We start from the raw sequence: 18,491 nt of genomic DNA, 5'->3' as shown, positions 1-18,491 counted from the left end.
TTGCAATTATACTCTAAAAAGTTTGCAATTATACCACTTTTGGCTATCAGGGAAATTCCTCCCCCTCGTTAGACGACTCCATAAGAGATAACGACAAAAGTGCAAGGCATCAAGGCAAGGCTAAAACAAGATTAGGACTAGAATTTGCACCTTTTGTTGCAAAGGAAACGCCGTAAGGCATAGAGTGGGGAAGAATAGCGACATGTGAATGGGCATTTTTGAAAGCAAGGGTGGACGATAATGTGTATTCTGAAAATGGATATTTTGTTATGGTCAACCTAATGCATTCATTAATTAGATGACAACGAAAATGTTTCGGGCCCAAGCTGAACCAACACAAATCTTTTCTACAAGACTGAAATTTCCTAAATGATTCCTCAATCAACGGAAATAACCGTTTCCCTCCTCTGATACCTAAAATACATTGTAGGAGACCGATTTTTCAAGTAACTTAATATAACTAGCAATTGCCCCAAAAAGTGAAAAGAGAGGCTGATTACAGACAAGTTTTTTTATGTATAAAGTGTTGAGAATGGAGGATCTGGGATTAGACTTTAGTTAGACTTCGTTGGTTTGGGATATGTATCATGTGTTACCATTTGTGCATATTATGGGCATAAAGTTTGTTATGATGATGGAGATTATTTTCAACCAGTTGTGGATTGGCATCAACTTTTGTGAATGCCTTGGGTAAGATTCCATCTTCTGGATAATGGAAATTCCAGTGTCCATTTATTCTATACTAGAGTACAATGATTGTTGGCAAGGCTAAAGAAACTATCATCAATGTATAGAGCCAACGTAACTTGTAGTCATCAGTTTTTATCCATACAGGGCTATGATTATAGGTACCAGCCATTTAAGTGGGCAGTCGGTGTATTTGCGAAATAGGGATCATGTTATCCTCGTGGAGTTATTGGTTGTGCTTATAAAATATAAAGTAGGATTGAGCATCGACTATCTGGCTGGATGGAATTTTTGATAAGTGCTAGCCAATTTTACCTATTGTGTAATCATTCAAAACATAGAGGCTAACCCAAGTGGATGCTTCAGTGGAAATTGTGTGGCCCTTGCATTATCTAGGTCCTGTAAAACCAAATAACAGAAATAGCATCAAGTAAAATCCATCTCTAAACCGAAAAAACATCAACAAACAGGGTAGTACAATCCATCCCTAAACCGAAAAACATTAACAAACAGGGTCTAGATGACCGTTAGCATCAAAAAAAAATAAAAATTCATGTTACAATAAATACCTACATATAATCAAAATCATTGTCTATATTAGGGTCTCCATCATCAATATCACCCTCTAAGCATTAAAATAAGATAGAAAAAAAAGTATCATCTCAAGTCAAGATTTTGTTTCAGTGATGGGTACATTTTTAGTAGGGTTCTGAGAGAAGAGTTCATCAACCAATGTCACTAACATTAAGGTACATAGAGAGCTTAGTGTTCTTGATTAATTACTAGTTCATACCCTCATACATAAAAAAATCCAACGGAAATGTGGCAATCCCCACAATCTTGAAATCCTAAAAAAGGTTGTCAAGTCTACTAAATTTTGAGTGAGATCTAAAATTTTACTTTCTCCATATGAAATTCAATGAGGTTAGAACTACTCTCAAACATCCAAAGTCCTTTCATGGTAATGTTGTGAATTGCATAAGCAATACTAAAGCCATAGGCTTGAATATTAGGCTACCCCACTCAAAAATTCTTGTTTTTTTCTAAAAAAAAATTACGTTTGGAACATCTTTAATCATATTGTGCAGAATTGGCCAATTTGGTACCTAACCAGCCAGTGCAATACCAAACTGGCCATTTCCGGTTCCAGACCTCGAACCAGACCCGTTTGGGTGTCAAAAGATCGAATCGACTGATTTCACCAGTTCCGGTCTGGTTCCAATAACACTGGTTCTATGTTATTCAAGATTTTTGAGCAATACCCTGTAGTTATCATGCATGCATATTTATGATAACTACTATACTTTTTCTTACCTTTGTCATTTCCCTAATTTAAAGGTTGCTCTGAGTTACTAATAGAGACAGTTCTAAAAGATAAGGCTTTGAGAACCTTGCTTTAGTTGGTGGAGGCTTAGTACATTTTCTTCTGAAGCTTTGGCCTCAAACTCGAGAGCTACTTGTAAAGCATTCTCCAAAGCATTTATACTAAGCAGGTCCATTTTTCTTTGGATATGTTTGTTGAGATTTCTCTGCGAAGTGAGTCGATGAACTTCCAAGTTCATCACCATGGACTTGAAGCCATCAAAAATATTGTTTGATGCCTTTGACCAGGTACTTGCCTTACGTGAATCCATTGCTTCATGATTTCCTCTGCTTTCCCCCTCAGGTATAACCTATCTTGCATTTCTTGCTTGAAGCATATCAAAGTTTGTGTAGGAGGTGAATTTGAGTTGACTAAGTCTCGTACAAGATCCCACCGCCATGTTAAGGGTTGGTCTCTCTATACTGACTTCTTTTAGCATCAACTTCTGTGCATCATTCAATTGTTATATTTGAAAGAAGTATTCTTGTACAAGAGCCCAGCACCATGTTAAGGGTTGGTCGCTCCATATGGACTTCTATTAGCATTAACTTCTGTGCATCATCCAGTTACATTTGAAAGAAGGCTTCTAGGCTTTTCAATGAAGCATCTGGCACTTATATTTTAGGATTGAAAGCTTGATATATAGTTCATATATCAGTGACGTTGTTATCCCATAATACCGTAAGACTGAAAGATTCATATCTGGTTTGAATTTTGATGATAGTGTTGGCCTCACATTCTGCTGGACTCCACATTTTCTGAAAAGCCGGGAAGATATTTTGCATTTTAGATGCAATTGTTGGTTGTCAAATATGTCTTATACATTATTTTTATTGGACTTCATGCCTGTAGAGATATTTACTCTTGGCTACTTCCCTAGCCATGATAGAGAAAAGGAGCCCAAACACTTGTGAGGCTTCTTCCTCTGCATAGGTGGTGTGTCAGAATGGGTGCTTTTTTTGGTAGGCATTTGAGTAATGGTCTTCCGCCAATATAAGATTCCAGTATGCAAGTATAATTTCAACATAGAATTGCCTACATGAACTTAAACCTGAGCATTGCCAGAGAATAGAGACTTCAAAGCTAGTTCTTCAAGCACATGTAATATAGATTCATTTAGAAAAAGGATGCGTGAAGACAATTGTAATGTTGATGACATACTTTGATCACCGTATTGAGGAACTAACATTGTGCCCGAGCCCTATTGGCTTGAGAGTTTTGACAGGGTTTGTGTTTGACTAATATAGTCAATGAAGGTGAGTATTGAATAGGTTCTGATTGGACCACAAAACCATGATGAGTCTCAATGATTCCTCAGCAAAGCATCAACCAAAACAATGCAGGAATTACACAAGCCTTTCGAGATGCTCTCTAAAGAAACATGAAACTTCTCATTGTGTTCAGCAATGTTTCTATTGAAGGTCAAGTTGGCTCATGTAACGCAAGGGAATTTTTGCATCTTCAACAACTTCACATTGTCAAAGACAGCCGTATTCTCTTGTCCAATGTAAGAAGAGAAAGAACACTTACAATGCAATATATTCATAAAAACATACTAAGACATGATAGTTATCAAGATAGAATCTGAATTCAAATGTGGATACCATACAATATAGAAAACAATTGGCCCACAAAACTACAGTTCATAGAGTTCAGGAGTATACATATTATTAAAGCAAAAACATGCACTTCTTCAAATTTATTTGAAAAAATAGGTATGTGGATAGTCCAGACTAATTTTATCAAAAATCTTAATGATTGGATAACATAAACCCCTACAAAAATTATCAAAGGTCCGTTGAGCCTTCTGATGCAATCCCTTCAAGAAATGTATTTCCTTATCATACACTATAAACTGTACGAAACCCAGCAAAAACTAGAGTAGCAAGTCTTCTCTAAAGAACATTAGATTTATTATTGAGATTATTACAAGTTTGATTTAAAAAAGTTGATAGCCATCACACTATTTTCTTGTGCATGGTGGGCGTATGTATTTGTTTGCGTGTGTTGTGATTCTACTTTTGATAATGTAGGTCATGTAACCTGTTCTAGGTGTTCTGGAAGTAAGAAGGATATGCACAGACATTAGGTACACCCTTTCAAGTTGAAAAATAAAAATTAAATAAGCACATAGCAAACAGAGAATATATGACTAAATACCTAGTGGAATCTACTTATTTAGTATGTTGGCTCGGTTGGCATGCTTCATTTGAGTGTAACTTTGTTTATGAAGGTCTAAGAAGGCCTTTAAGGTGCAGGCAACAGTGTCCCAAGTACAAATGCAGTCTCCTCGAGACTTCACACATGAACAAAATAGACAAACGTCTCTAGGCATCAGCAGCAGCATAGTCTCCTAAAATCTCCCATGGCTAGCTCCTAAACGAGGGAGTAGTGATAGGAAATGGCGGGACAGGGAGAAGAAATGGGCAAATAACATATTCATTGGTGGCTTGAAATTTAAAATGCATTTTCTTAAGAATTCTTTAGGGTTTCTTGGGAAGATGATTTTTTTGGGTTAAAATTGGATTTGTTTTGGTTCAGTTTTGAACAAACAACAGATTGACTATACGAATCCCAACTGAACCGAATTATTTGGCTATACCAAAGTTCTTCTAGATTTGCAAATGTTTTCCTCGATTCAGCCAAAAAATTTTACCATGTAAAAGATAGTTGCTTATTAGATAGAATTGTAATCAATCGAAAGCAAGAATAAACAACTAAGCACAACAAAACAACCATAACTCTAAAAGAATTTAAGCAAACTATACTACAACAACAGAAATTAATGAAACATAGCATTTATTACATGAATCTAAAAAACACTACATATTTCAACAATAATTTAGAAAAAGCATCACTCAGCATCAATCTCAAACAACGTAAAATGCCATGTTTCACCAACTGCATGATAACTTGTAGTGGAATAGCATTACTTAGAGGAAAGGAATCCTTTTGGAACATTATATACCATTTTTTAGCAGAATGGTTGAGACAAAAAAACACCCCTGAACTTTAGATGTCAGAAAATACAGCCTATATTTCTAACACATTGTTGATTTCATGCCTGCCAACAATCCATGATGTTCCTACTGTTAAAAGACAATCCTTGGTTGAATAGGTTATTGCAGTTGTGTTTTAAAGTGCATATAATGGCACACTACATATAGAATTTGAAACAATTTACAAAAATGTTCACTTTAAGGCTTTTCTGCATATGTTTCTGGCAATCCCAAAAGGAAATTTCCAAATCTTTCATATAAAAATTAAATGGGGAAACCAACAAGTAGAGAAAATATCATTATTTATTTTCACAGCAGGCCTCTTCTACGCTTGTAATCATTCACAGTTAATGTCAGACTATGCCTCCTTCCATCATTGCTAGGAACTTGCACTCCACAAGTTGACTCAATCTTCTGCTTTCTAGCCATAAAAGCTAAAGGGGCCCCTTGAGCACCCCCATACTTCTGCAATCCAGCAAGTGAAATTGGAAGTTCAAAATCATGCAAAGAATACACCTTTGCATCTTCTGATACAGGAGCATCAGTGTCGACAAGCTTTCCATCATCCTCAGTAGTTTCTATTGCTATGGCTTCCTCTACTTTGGCTGCATTTGCCTCTCTGTTGGCATCAGTGTTGTCTTCAGCAACCTTTGCCTTTGTATCATAATAATTTTGAGATTGAGTCCAACGCCGAGTGAAAGGATCATACCATGCTTCACCTGCTTTAAGATTAAGGTTTAGAGGCTTGATCTCAGAAGCGTTCTTGAAATTTTCATCCTTGTTTTTCTTATTCATTTCTGCTAGCATCAAGGATTTTTCATTCTTGCTTTTGCTCTAAAGAGAAAGGACTTCTAGTTCCTTCAATCTCACTTTAATTCTCTCAACTTCTGAATAATCATGCCTGCTCTCCGCCAGAGCCATCTCTCTTCTAACCCTGTCCTTTTCAGCAGCCACATTCGATGGCCTTTTGGAAGCCAACTTCTTTTCCTACAACATTTGTTTTACAGTTTCTGCAGAATACACAAATTGATTTATCTTTTTTAGCACATTTATTTTTTCCTTAACTTCTGCTCAACTAATCATCTGACCACCACTGCGTTCTAATTCCCTCTCCTAATCTGAAAACTCTTTCTCAAGTGGAGGTGAATCAGACACCCTGGCCATCTGCCATCTTGCTGCACTACTCTCGCTACCCCAGAAACAATTCAAATATTTGTATGTGGTGCGGTTCTCAAACTTGTATTGTTTATCAGGGTTTATCACATCAACATTTTTTTCCATGCAAAGACGGTAAGTACTCTGTCCTGAGCTGGACATTCCTATCCCAATTCTTACAAAGCAGCCCACAATGATATTCTCAAAGAATGGTTCCATAAACCACTTGGAAAGTTTTGATCTCCTTATTGTTATGCTTCTAATATCTTCAAAGCTAGGAGTGTCAGCAGAGTCGGGACCATCACCATCACTATCTGATTCTTCGCGACTACTTCCACTTCCTTCTCCTTCACTAGAGGATGACAAACTAAGGCTCCGACTCACATGAGATTTTCTTCTACTAGGTGACGAATCCCGCCCCTTAGATGAACCAGTGTTATCTCTCCGCTTACGCTGAATGTCAGAATCCTGTGCTTTCTGCCGCCTTGCTACCAATTCACTCAAAGCATTTTCTTTTACAGACCTTGTCGATTTCACAAAAGAGCGCATCCGTGAAGATGGAGGCCCTGTTTCTTTCCATTGTTGATTTCTAATCTCGTTTTGGCGAGCCCTTTTACACATTAAATAATTATCCCTTGCTTCTGCTCGTTCTGCCAAAATCAACTCCTGGTCTAGTTCAGACATTTTCCCAAGCTGCTCCCTATCTTCATCATCTTTGTATAAATCACTTCCTATGGATAATTCGCTATCGGAATCATCACGGAGACCCCTGTCATCATCATCCTTGTCACCAGAATCAAATCTCTTTTTCAGGGGCATTCTTGACCCAGAAGCCTTCCTATTTGCTGTCCCAACATCATCTGAATCATCGTCATCAATGTATTTCAAGTCACTGCCATCATCTGAATCAGAATCCTCCAGTCTCCCTTTCACAGGATTTCAGTTTTGCTTTCCATCATTGGTAGATGTTCGACCGGCTGCTTCTAGCAGCAAATGCTCCAGTTCAGCCATAACTTTTTTTTCCCCTCTAAACACCCACGCCGATTGAATAGTCCTTCGTTCCCTGGCTAGAGCAGAGACTGCAAATACCACTCCTCAATAGATCTTCAAAACCTAAAACCTATTGTCCATCAAACAGATTAAAATTGTGAGATGCAAAGCACACCATGGAGCTTAATAAATGTACATCATTGACATTGTGTTTTGTAATACATGGCCCTTATAATGAAACGAACATTACTATCTCAATTAGTTCAAAAGAACACTTAGACCTATAAAGAAAGCACTTTGAACATAGATATGGCAAATTTCAAAAATATTTCTGAGCCAAATTCTTCATAGAACTTAAACATTTGAGAAGTACACATATCACAAACCAAGTATGCGCAAAAGTGTGAGAATATAACAAACCCTAACTATACAATTAATACTGACCAAAAGTCATAGAATAATAAATAGCACATGAAATTCAAACCAAGTAAAATGAATGTCCTACCAAAAATCTGAATATTGCCCCCAAAGAAAATTTTATATTCACAATGAAAAAAAGGGCGTTACCGAATAGGCAACGAAACCCTAAACGACCAACTCAGATTTATATTAATGTAAGTACAGACACTGACAAAACTGTGTAGATGTGAGCTACTGAAAGAATGAAAAGACACCAGATTTCTAACAGAGATGAGAAATAGATACAGAACAATTAATGATTGAAAAAACTGAACTTTCTTCAGGGAAAGAGTTAACGAACATTGTCACAAAAACTGACTTCGAGTAAATAAATGGAATTTTATCTGATTGTCTGAAATGATAATTACCTGAATCCAAAATATCACCGAATACACAGACACTGTTTTCAAAGAAAGAAAAAAACAGATCTCGCAACAAAAACTGGAACTCTCTGGATTTCAGCTAAAATAACTGGAAAGTGGCGAAGAACGTCTAAACGAGCAGCACGAAAATACACATAAAATCAGATATTAACACATACCTAGCCAACCTGAGACGAAACAAGGCCGAAGACCGGACACCTGAACTTGTAAACAGACCGACTCTGTCTCATGAAGCCCTAGCTCCCATACCTCCAGAGGAAACATCCCCAAACAATAACTCTGAAGACAGAGAGGCCATTGGGTTGGGGGACGAAAGGACAGTGTGAGGATCAACGATCAAACTTAGTTCAATCGTCTAACACCACAAATCCACAGTCAACAATAGGACACGGCATGGGCTGGGGAAATTCATTTCAAAGAGAAACACCATACGGCGTAAATATCAAATATGGCAACAGGATTGTTTGACAGGTAGGCAAGAGAGTATGCTGATGTGAGGCCCCAATACCCACCTAAGCTCTTCTCCTTCATTGCAACACACACGCCCCACCGTTGTCTGGCTTGGGACGTTGGCACCGAAAGCGGTCAAGCTGCACTTTCTGTAATCTACTTTTCATTACCATTCACCCTGATCTCTGTTTCTTCATTTGCAGCTATTACATTTCATTTTGATGTTCTTGATTTTGATGTTGACAGTTGTGTGAGATATTCGAGAGCGTGATAGCGACGGATGTGAGCGAGTAATAGATCAGCTACGCTCCCAGGCGTCCCAACATAAAGTACGCGGTGACTCCTCGGGCGATGTTGGTGGGGGAGGTGGAGAGCACCGTACGAGCAGAGGGGAGCGTGGATCTGGTGACGGTGGCGCAGGCTCTTCACTGGTTCGATCTGGAGACCTTTTATGGGCATGTGAAGCACGTTCTACGGAAGCCCGGTGGGGTATTTACCGCGTGGTGCTACAGAGAACCAGTTGTGAACCCAAGCGTGGACCGTGTATTTGAGGATCTGTACGACCCATCCCTCCTCCCCTTTTGGACCCCGCTCGTCGAATAGTGGACGACCAATACGCATCGTTGTCCTTCCTGTTCTGGGGCGTTGTCCAGGAGGGCTCAGAGGAAGGGGAGTCCACAACGGGTCCCATAAAATTATGGGCAAAGAAGGAGATGGGGTTAGATGGGTTCATGACTTATTTGAGATCGTGGTCTCCTTATTAGATGGCGAAGGCCACGGGAGTTGATCTGCTGGACGAACAAATGGCTACTCGTTTCAAGGATGCGTGGGGCGGAATCGAGGTGAAGACCGTCAGTTGGCCTGTATTCCTCAGAATAGGCATTTTTTAGCCTGTTCTAAGGTTTATTTGTTTCATCACTGCAGAAAATGATTCCAATAAAAATTTATCTTGGTTACTAGGAATAATGGAGTTGTCTTTAGTGCGACTTTTTGGAGATTCCGATGACGGAATCCAGCGGAAAAAATTGAGGTTAAATCTTGATTTGTATTATTTAAAATGGTTTTTTAACTGCATATTTGGATTCAACACCCTAAAAAACCCTTGGGACGTTTGATTGTGCAGAAATCAGCTATCAAACTTGCAATTCCAATAAATTGATACTGGATTTTGACCGGAAAAACCCATCGGAAAAGCTTCCAAAAAGTCTCTTTAAAGACAACTCCTTGTCTTTAAAGAGACTTTTTGGAAGCTTTTCCGGTCAAAATCCAGCAGCAATTGATTGGAATCACAAGTTTGATAGCTGATTTATGCACAATCAAACGTCCCAAGGGTTTTTCAGGGTGTTGAATCTAAATATGCAGTTAAGAAACCATTTTAAATAATACAAATCAAGATTTAACCTCAATTTTTTCCGTCGGATTCCGTCACCAGAATCTTCAAAAGTCACACTAAAGACAACTCCTTTAAGGAGTTGTCTTTAAAGAGACTTTTTGGAAGCTTTTCCGGTGGGTTTTTCCGGTCAAAATCCGGCAACAATTTATTGGAATCGCAAGTTTGATAGCTGATTTCTACACAATCAAACGTCCCAAGGGTTTTTCAGGGTGTTGAATCCAAATATGTAGTTAAAAAACCATTTTAAATAATACAAATCAAGATTTAACCTCAATTTTTTCCGCCGGATTCCGTCACCGGAATCTCCAAAAAGTCGCACTAAAGACAACTCCTAAAGACAACTCCGTTTTTTTATATAATTTGATGAAACCAAAATATGTAAATGACAAAATATTACATCTTTTTCATAATAGGCTTGAAAACTTTTAAAAACAAATATATTATTTTCAAAAATTATTAAACAAGTATAAATTTATAATTTAATTAATTTCTCTATTAAATATTTTATAAATAAATACAAAATAAATAAAAAATTTAATTAATTTACTATCAAATATTTTATAAATACAAAATAAATATTTCAAAAAATCTTGTAGAGGCAGTGTTTAATCATGTTTTTTATGGTGGAAATAGATTCAGCACCATCAAAAAATCTCTAAGATACCTAAAATTTTGAAGTTTAACAACTGTAACTTGAATTTACAAAAATCTTTGCCAAATTTTCTTAATAATATGATCCAAATTTCCATAACTTTCCAAACTAATCACTGGTACCAACCTGTCCGACAAAATGTTTTTGTCATGCTGCATGATATGTCATCCATTTCGGTACTATCTTTTCAAAAATATAAGTACATTCACGTTAAGGCCACATTTAAACCCTAAAAGAAAATGGCAGCAGGGATGTAATTTGAATTTGCTTCTCAAATAAAGTCGATTTTCTTCCGCCATCACCATTTTGCCTTAAAATGATTGAAATGGGTATTAGAGTATCTTTTGCTATCACCATTTTAGGTTAAAATGATTAAAATGGGTATTAGAATTGTAAAATTATTTAATGTAGTCTGATTTTCTTTTACCATTATTATTTTGAATTAAAATGATTGAAATGGGCATTAGATTTGTAGAAATAATTAAATTTGACTAGTGTTTCAGGTTTAAAATACTTAAACTGATGGTAGTCTTTAATGGGTTTTTGTCTGTTTCACTGAAAGCAGAATGTAAAATTTCCTTGTTAAGAACCCACAGTTTATCTGTTAAGAACCCAAGCATATTTTTTGGTGGAATCCTGTCAAAAATTAACAGAAATTTCTTGAAATTACAAATTTGAGTTGTGAACTTTTCACATTCCACTATAGTATTTCCCATGCAAAATTCAGATATACAATCAAAGATACATTTCAAATAACAAAAAAATCACAATTTAATCTTTTTCACCTTATTCTAGACAAAATCTCCAAAATATCTTATAAAAAACCATAAATAAATGCTCTGATGCAAGAATGCATGCATGTTGAAATAGATATATATCCAACTAAATAAATGCTCATGCATGTTGGGATGGATATACATCCAATTGACAGAGTGTTGAAAATTCTGCAACTGAGTTGATATATGCACCTTACATGGCCACATTTAATATATATATATATAGAACCGTAGAATTTGGTTTGTTCAATAAAAGTGACAATGCAGGGGTATTAGAATTGTAAAATTATTTAATGAAGTCTGATTTTCTTTTACCATTATCATTTTGAATTAAAATGATTGAAATGGGCATTAGATTTGTAGAAATAATTAAATTTGACTAGTGTGTCAGGTTTGAAATACCTACACTGATGGCAGCCTTTAATGGGTTTGTCTTTTTCACTGAAAAAGAATGTAAAATTTCCATAGTCTACTTGTTAAGAACCCACAGTTTATCTGTTAAGAACATAAGCATATTTTTTGGTGGAATCCTGTCAGAATTTAATAGAAATTTCTTGAAATTATAAATTTGAGTTGTGTACTTTTCACATTCCAAATTCCACTACAGTACTTCCCATGCAAAATCCATATATACAATCAAAAATACATTTCAAATAACAAAAAAATCACAATTTAATCTTTTTCACCTTATTCTAGACAAAATCTCCAAAATATCTTATAAAAAACCATAAATAAATGCTGTGATGCAAGAATGCATGCATGTTGAAATAAATATATATCCAACTAAATAAATGCTAATGCATGTTGAGATGGATATACATCCAACTGATAGAGTGTTGAAAATTCTGCAACAAAGTTGATAGCCTCTCCTGTATATGCACCTTACATGGCCATATATATAGAGAACGGTAGAATTTGGTTTGTTCAATAAAAGTGACAATGCAGGAAAATGTGAAAATGTAAGATACATGGTTGGAATTTCACTGGTAAATTGCTTATCACTAGGTGATTTGCTGGTCAAATACAACTAATTTTTTTCATAATGGTTAACAATTTTTGTTAAAATGACTAGAACAAGTGTTAGGGTTACCTAAACCATCAAATTTGACAGGTGATTCAGATTTAAAATTCCTACCTGATAAGACAGGTATCAGGGATTTATCAGACAGGGGATGACCATGAGCATGACACATACTACCGCAGGCTGGAGAACAACTCCGTAGAATTTGGTTTGTTCAATAGGAGTGTTTGTGTTTTTGGCTTCGGCTAAGCCCCAGACGAAAAACTTTTTCCGGCGTCCTTGATTGACGCGCATTTCGGATCCGTTACTTGACCCGTGGACGTCGACCATTCGGTGGCGGCGCCGTGCAAAAACTATTAACGCCATTCACGCGGCCTGCGACTTTTTGCTTTATCCTCGAATCCCACTATCCCAGCTCTACCTGAAATCTCGCGTTGATTCGATCTCTAGACTCTAGTCCAGTCTTATTTAAAGGCGTTGATTCCCAGGATTCTTATTTATATGTTTTTTTTCTTCAAAAAATGTGAATGATCCTCAAGCACATTGTGGTTTCTCATGTATGATAGGAACATTGAGCTGCCAAAATGTGAATGATCCTCAAGCACATTGTGGTTTCTCATGTATGATAGGAACATTGAGCTGCCAAAGTACTTATTATTATTAATGTTCTGGAGCTTTTAATTTTAATGGGGGCAGCCATGATTCATATTTGGTACTTTATTTTTATGGGATTTTTATTAATTTTTATATCATTCATTAATTAATGAATTATCACTATTTTTATGTAAATTTTTAGAGATTTATTCAATTTTCAAATGGTTTTCAAATGGGACATCATATAGATCACACAAATATTTACATTCTTATTTTGTATTGATGACTAAAAAATCATTTTATAATGTTTTTTCAATTATTTTTGAGTTTGATTAATTGTTATAAATAACTTTTGTCTCGGCATATTGTTGATAATTTTTTGTAATGACAAGTGCAGTTTTGTGGAAATAATTTAGTTGATAACACTTCTTATATGTAGTACATCTCATCTTCATTCCACGCTATTGTGAACATTGAAAGGGTTGTTCATTTTCACATATCTATGTGGAATTAACTATTCCACGCTATTGTGAACATTGAAAGGGTTGTCCATTTTCACATATCTATGTGGAATTAATTATTCACCAAAGGTAAGTTGTTTAGGGCGTTCAAGCTGACCATCAACATAAGTTACTTAACCCTCTCATGAGAATGCAACAACAATGGACGAGAGAGAGTTGTATGCCTTTATATACCTTGTTATAGCCTACCTCTTGTTAATGTCAATCATATCTTTGGGGGTTAGGGTTTTCGCCTACCTAGATCCCTTTCTATTTCAAACATAAGACCATACACCTTCATCATTATTTGTTGTTTGAGGAGTATTAAGAATTGGAAACCTTTGTGTGTGAGAGGCAACTAGAGGGTTTATTTGAATCATCATATTGCAATCAAGGTGACAGGAGCCAGAATTGACATCCTTTTAGCACCCATTCACTACCCTTTCAATACCTTTTTCCCATCATTATACCATCTTATAACTCATTTTCTCGTAATAATGCATTTTTGAGCAAGGTACAATAGTTCTCTGATTATGTCACTTTTAATGTTCATTTTTATATATTAAGGAAAGAATCTACCTTTTATGCTAAAATGAGAATTTATGAGAAATACTTTAGATAAACTCATACGAGTACCCTTGGAGGTGACAATAAAGGATTTGGAGAAATTCAGTTGCTACGACACCTATGATTTCCTGCAACACTTTTATCCTGCAACAACATCATCAAATCACATTGTTGCAACACCCCAGCTAGGGGGAATGAATAAATAAATTGATAGAAGATTTTTATAACTATGTAATTAATTAAAAAGATTGCTAGTGTCTATTCCATTTCCATTTCGTGTGTGTGAGGAAAAGGTTAAACTCTTACCATTGCCTCATCTAAGGAGGTAGGCCCCCCTTGTTACCAAGGTACTTCCTATGTTTTAGCTGGGGTATTGTATATTTTCATTCACAATGTTGTTAATTTGATCATTTACATTGTCTCTTAATTATTTAAGTTGTTGTGCACTTGTAAGAATATGATGGCATGAAAAGTGGTAATGCGACTATTAGGAACACATGGCCATAGGAATGCACAATATATGCCTTGGCATCTAGTGTTGACAAAGCTTGATCTCGCAACCAGGTTTCCAACTTGGCATGGGTTAGGAACATGCACATATTCTTAGGAATACAAATGTTTTATTAGAATGCTCATGCATTCCTAGTGAGATTTTTTTAATCGTGTACCCACAACACCATTTTTCATCATATTAGGATTACACAACACATCTTTTAGGGATATTAAGCAAATTTGTTGATTCCTAAACAACCTTGAACATCAAATAAAGAAATCAACACCATACATAGATTTTGGAGTTGTAAGCATTCTAATGATTTTTTTTTTTTGTTTTTTAAAAGTCTCGTTAAAAATTTGAAAATAACTCAAAAGTATACCCTAAACACAATTGTTATATTGAACTACAGAAAAAATGATTAATATCAAACCTAATCAAATCCCAAACCCACCATCATCATTGTGTGTTACAATTGGTATAAAATAATTCTACTCTAAGATTTTGGACATCTATATGTTAATATATTAATTTTTAAATAAGTACTAATTATGAATAATATGGTTGGTTTACAACAATAACATACTGTAGCAAATTCTTTCCATTGACAATGCATTGAATTAATAGACTATCATATTTATTTTATAATTTTATATTATTTCATCATAGAGGGTGCCATACAACCTTGTATTACGGAGTAGTTGTCAAGAATATATGAATTAACAAAATGTTACATTAAAAAAATAAAATAATATAAATTGGTTCCTTTTTAAACAACACATATATATGTATCAATTTTTAATATAAAGTAATTAATACATAAAGGCAGAGCAATCTCAATAGAGATGAGGGCTGGAAAATTAGCAGTTGTTGGATCCCTGCCTTCTCTTCCTAGCTGTTTTTCCCGGCCCCGGCTCCTTGTGATTGTTCTTCCCCGTAGAGTCTTCTTTGTTTATTTTTTCGCCCTCGTCTTTTGAATATGTTGGTGTTTCCTTTTTTATCGTCTCTTTTTTTTTTAATAAATTGTTTGTACAATGAATAAAAATCCTTTAAGATGTGAACTATTTTAATTAACTAACCAATTAAAATAAACTATTTTCTTTCTCATTAGTCCCTCATCGGTTTTAGTTATTTTTAGGGCCGCTTATTCTATTTTTTAAGTTTATTAGAAGGTCCATTCTTAAACTAACTTAATAAGTTATCCTTTTAATAAAAAACATTATTATATATTATTAATGATTTAAATTTTATATAGCTTTAAGTTTATATTTAATTAAATAGTTTTATTAATTATAAATAAGATCTATTAGCTATTAGCGGGTTATACAAACAATTAAGTGTTATGGTAATAACTATAACAAAACTAACTCACAATTAATTAACTAACTTTTTAATTATATAACTCTAATATGAGCCTTTTTAGTTATTTTTAAGGAAATTTGCCACAAATTCTATTCCTAAATTTATTAGAAGGTCCATTATTTAACTAACTTAATAAGTTATCTTTTTAATAAAATAAAATTATTATATATTATTAATGAATTAAAATTTTATATTTAATTAGATAGTTTTAAGTTTATATTTAATTAGATAGGTTAATAATTTAGGTTTATATTTAATTAAATCGTTTTATAATAAGATTTATTTATAAAGTATAAACTATAACAAAACTAACTTACAATTAATTACCTAACTATTTAATTATATAACCTCAATATAAGTCCCACGATAACTATTTGATTCATTTTAATTAAATGCATACATTACCTTATTTAAATATGATAATAGATATAAAACTAACTTTCAATTAATTAACTAAATATTTAATTATATATTTTTAGTATAAGCCTTTCTATAACTAATTGATTCATATTATTTAAATATATACATTATCTTTTTTAAATATGATAATGGATATAAAATGAACTTACTAACTAATTACTAATTATATTTTTCCTCTCCCTTTCCTTTGGTCTAGTCTAGTTAGTCGTTTCCTAGCCAAATATAGTCGTTGATCCAGTCTAGTTGCCGAGTCCAACATAGCCGTTTCGTAGTCAAATATAGCTATTGGATGATCTGTTCTATCTAGTTAACATGCACCTGGTTCTTCAACTTGTCCTCACAATGAATCACACTAATTGGTTCAAAACGCATTGACAAATGTATTCTAATGTGATTTACACCAAAAAAATCTTCTCAAAAAACTTGATATAAATCACAAAAGCCTAAATTCAACATATTATAGAATTAAATTATAAAAATATTTACAAATTAAGAAATAAAATCAAGTTTAAAATTTATGTAGATTGATTCAAATAATTAAAACAATAAAATTCATTTATAGTTTAGTAGTTGTTTTATAATAATATTTTGAATAAATATAATAATATTTTTATAATAAATAAATGTTTGTGATAATTAAATTAAAATATTTATATTTAAATTTAATAAAATTGATAATTAATATTCATATTAATATAAAAAAATAGATTTACAATAGGAAATTTATTTGATATTAAAACTTCAACAAACATTATAACTTAGAAATTTTTAACTATCTAAAAACATTTCATTCATATGTAAGAAAATATTAATAAATAATTAAATTAATATTTGAATTAATAATTTTTCCACTAAAAATTCTTTAAAAATACGCCCTCTCATCTAGTAATCTACATTTCTAGATTTTTAAAAAACAAAGTTCTTATAAATTAAATAAACTATAATTAAATTATTTGAGTAATAATTAAAAAAACATAAATTTAATAATTAGATTTATAATTATTATGGTGCATTCTAGTCTAGTATGGTAGACATGTTTAATGTCTTATTTAACATTTTTGATCACTCCAAATTACATAAAAATAAAAATAATTAAAAAGCATAAAATTAATAATTTGATTTATAATTAGATACAATTTGAGTGGGCCTAATGGTTAAGAGCATGCATTTTCTCTTAAGAGGTCATATGTTCAAAACCATAAGGGGATAGAGTTTGTACGCCTTCGTAGATTTAGTCCAGTCAAATAGTTGCAGGAAGTGGATCTCTTGTCCCACAAATAAAAAAGTCTCATGACCTTAAAATTAGATAATAATAATAATAATATAATTATAAATATAATTAATTATAAATAACGATTAAACTAGCCTAAATCTATTTTAACTTTAAATTTATCAAGAATTGAGAGAAATCAAAATTCTTAAGAGGCAAATCTTTCTATATATATATATATATATATATATATATATATATATCTATATATTTATTTTAAATGTCATATCGTTTTTTTTAAGACATAACAGTTCTTTAAATGTGTATATATATTATAAGATACTCTGCTTATGCATATTTGCTCCAATTTTAAAACTACATTATTTTTAAAAAATTACTTATAATTAAATTCCAAGCAAAATTTTACATTTCGAATATACCAACAATAACTTGTTAGTACTATTACCGGGAAAGAAAGAAGAAAGAAATTATTCTTAACGTCTACGAGGCTAAAGATAGCCTATGGGACAGCTTGCTTTTTCATCTTCTTGATGTATTCGGCCCTTTTTCTGTGAAGCTTCAAAATAAATGCTCCTAGCTTCTCGACCAACCTCTCGCTAAATAGATTATCCCAAGAGATAGCTGCCAGCGTATCCGCATAACTTTCCCTGTTGTCTTTGAAAGCCTCACATTCTAAAATGAAATGTTCTTTTGTTTCCATTTTTCCAGAAGAACAAAAAATGCATACTCTTTCCTCCCACATTTCCTTTGGCCTCTTCCAGCGCCCTGTTTGACAACGTAGTTGATGAGAATTAGTCCTTAATTGAGTAATAAGAATTTTAGCTCTCCAAGAGATATTGGCCTCTATGTATGCCTTTGGTTGATGATTATGAGTGGGATTAAACACTTCAATATAGTAATTTTTCTTTCTTCCTAGCTCCTTGTCCCAAATATGCTTGTGGAACTTTTCCATAACAAAAGCTTTTATCTCTTTGTTGTTTATGGGACACACGTTCA

General features: G+C 33.7%; 2 pseudogenes; one reads left to right on the top strand and one right to left on the bottom strand.

Annotated features, from left to right (window-relative positions):
• Positions 1–5,342: 5,342 nt before the first annotated feature.
• LOC149267265 (protein RTF1 homolog pseudogene) lies at positions 5,343–7,322 on the bottom strand (annotated as a pseudogene).
• Positions 7,323–8,762: 1,440 nt separating this feature from the next.
• LOC149267264 (uncharacterized) lies at positions 8,763–9,429 on the top strand (annotated as a pseudogene).
• The last annotated feature ends 9,062 nt before the right edge of the window (positions 9,430–18,491 follow it).

The sequence above is a fragment of the Pinus tabuliformis genome, chromosome 6 (assembly GCF_031772625.1).
Source record: "Pinus tabuliformis cultivar Carrire ecotype Pingquan chromosome 6, CPIR1, whole genome shotgun sequence".
NCBI classification, from domain to species: Eukaryota; Viridiplantae; Streptophyta; class Pinopsida; order Pinales; family Pinaceae; genus Pinus; species Pinus tabuliformis.
This window is presented reverse-complemented; position numbering and strand designations above follow the sequence as displayed.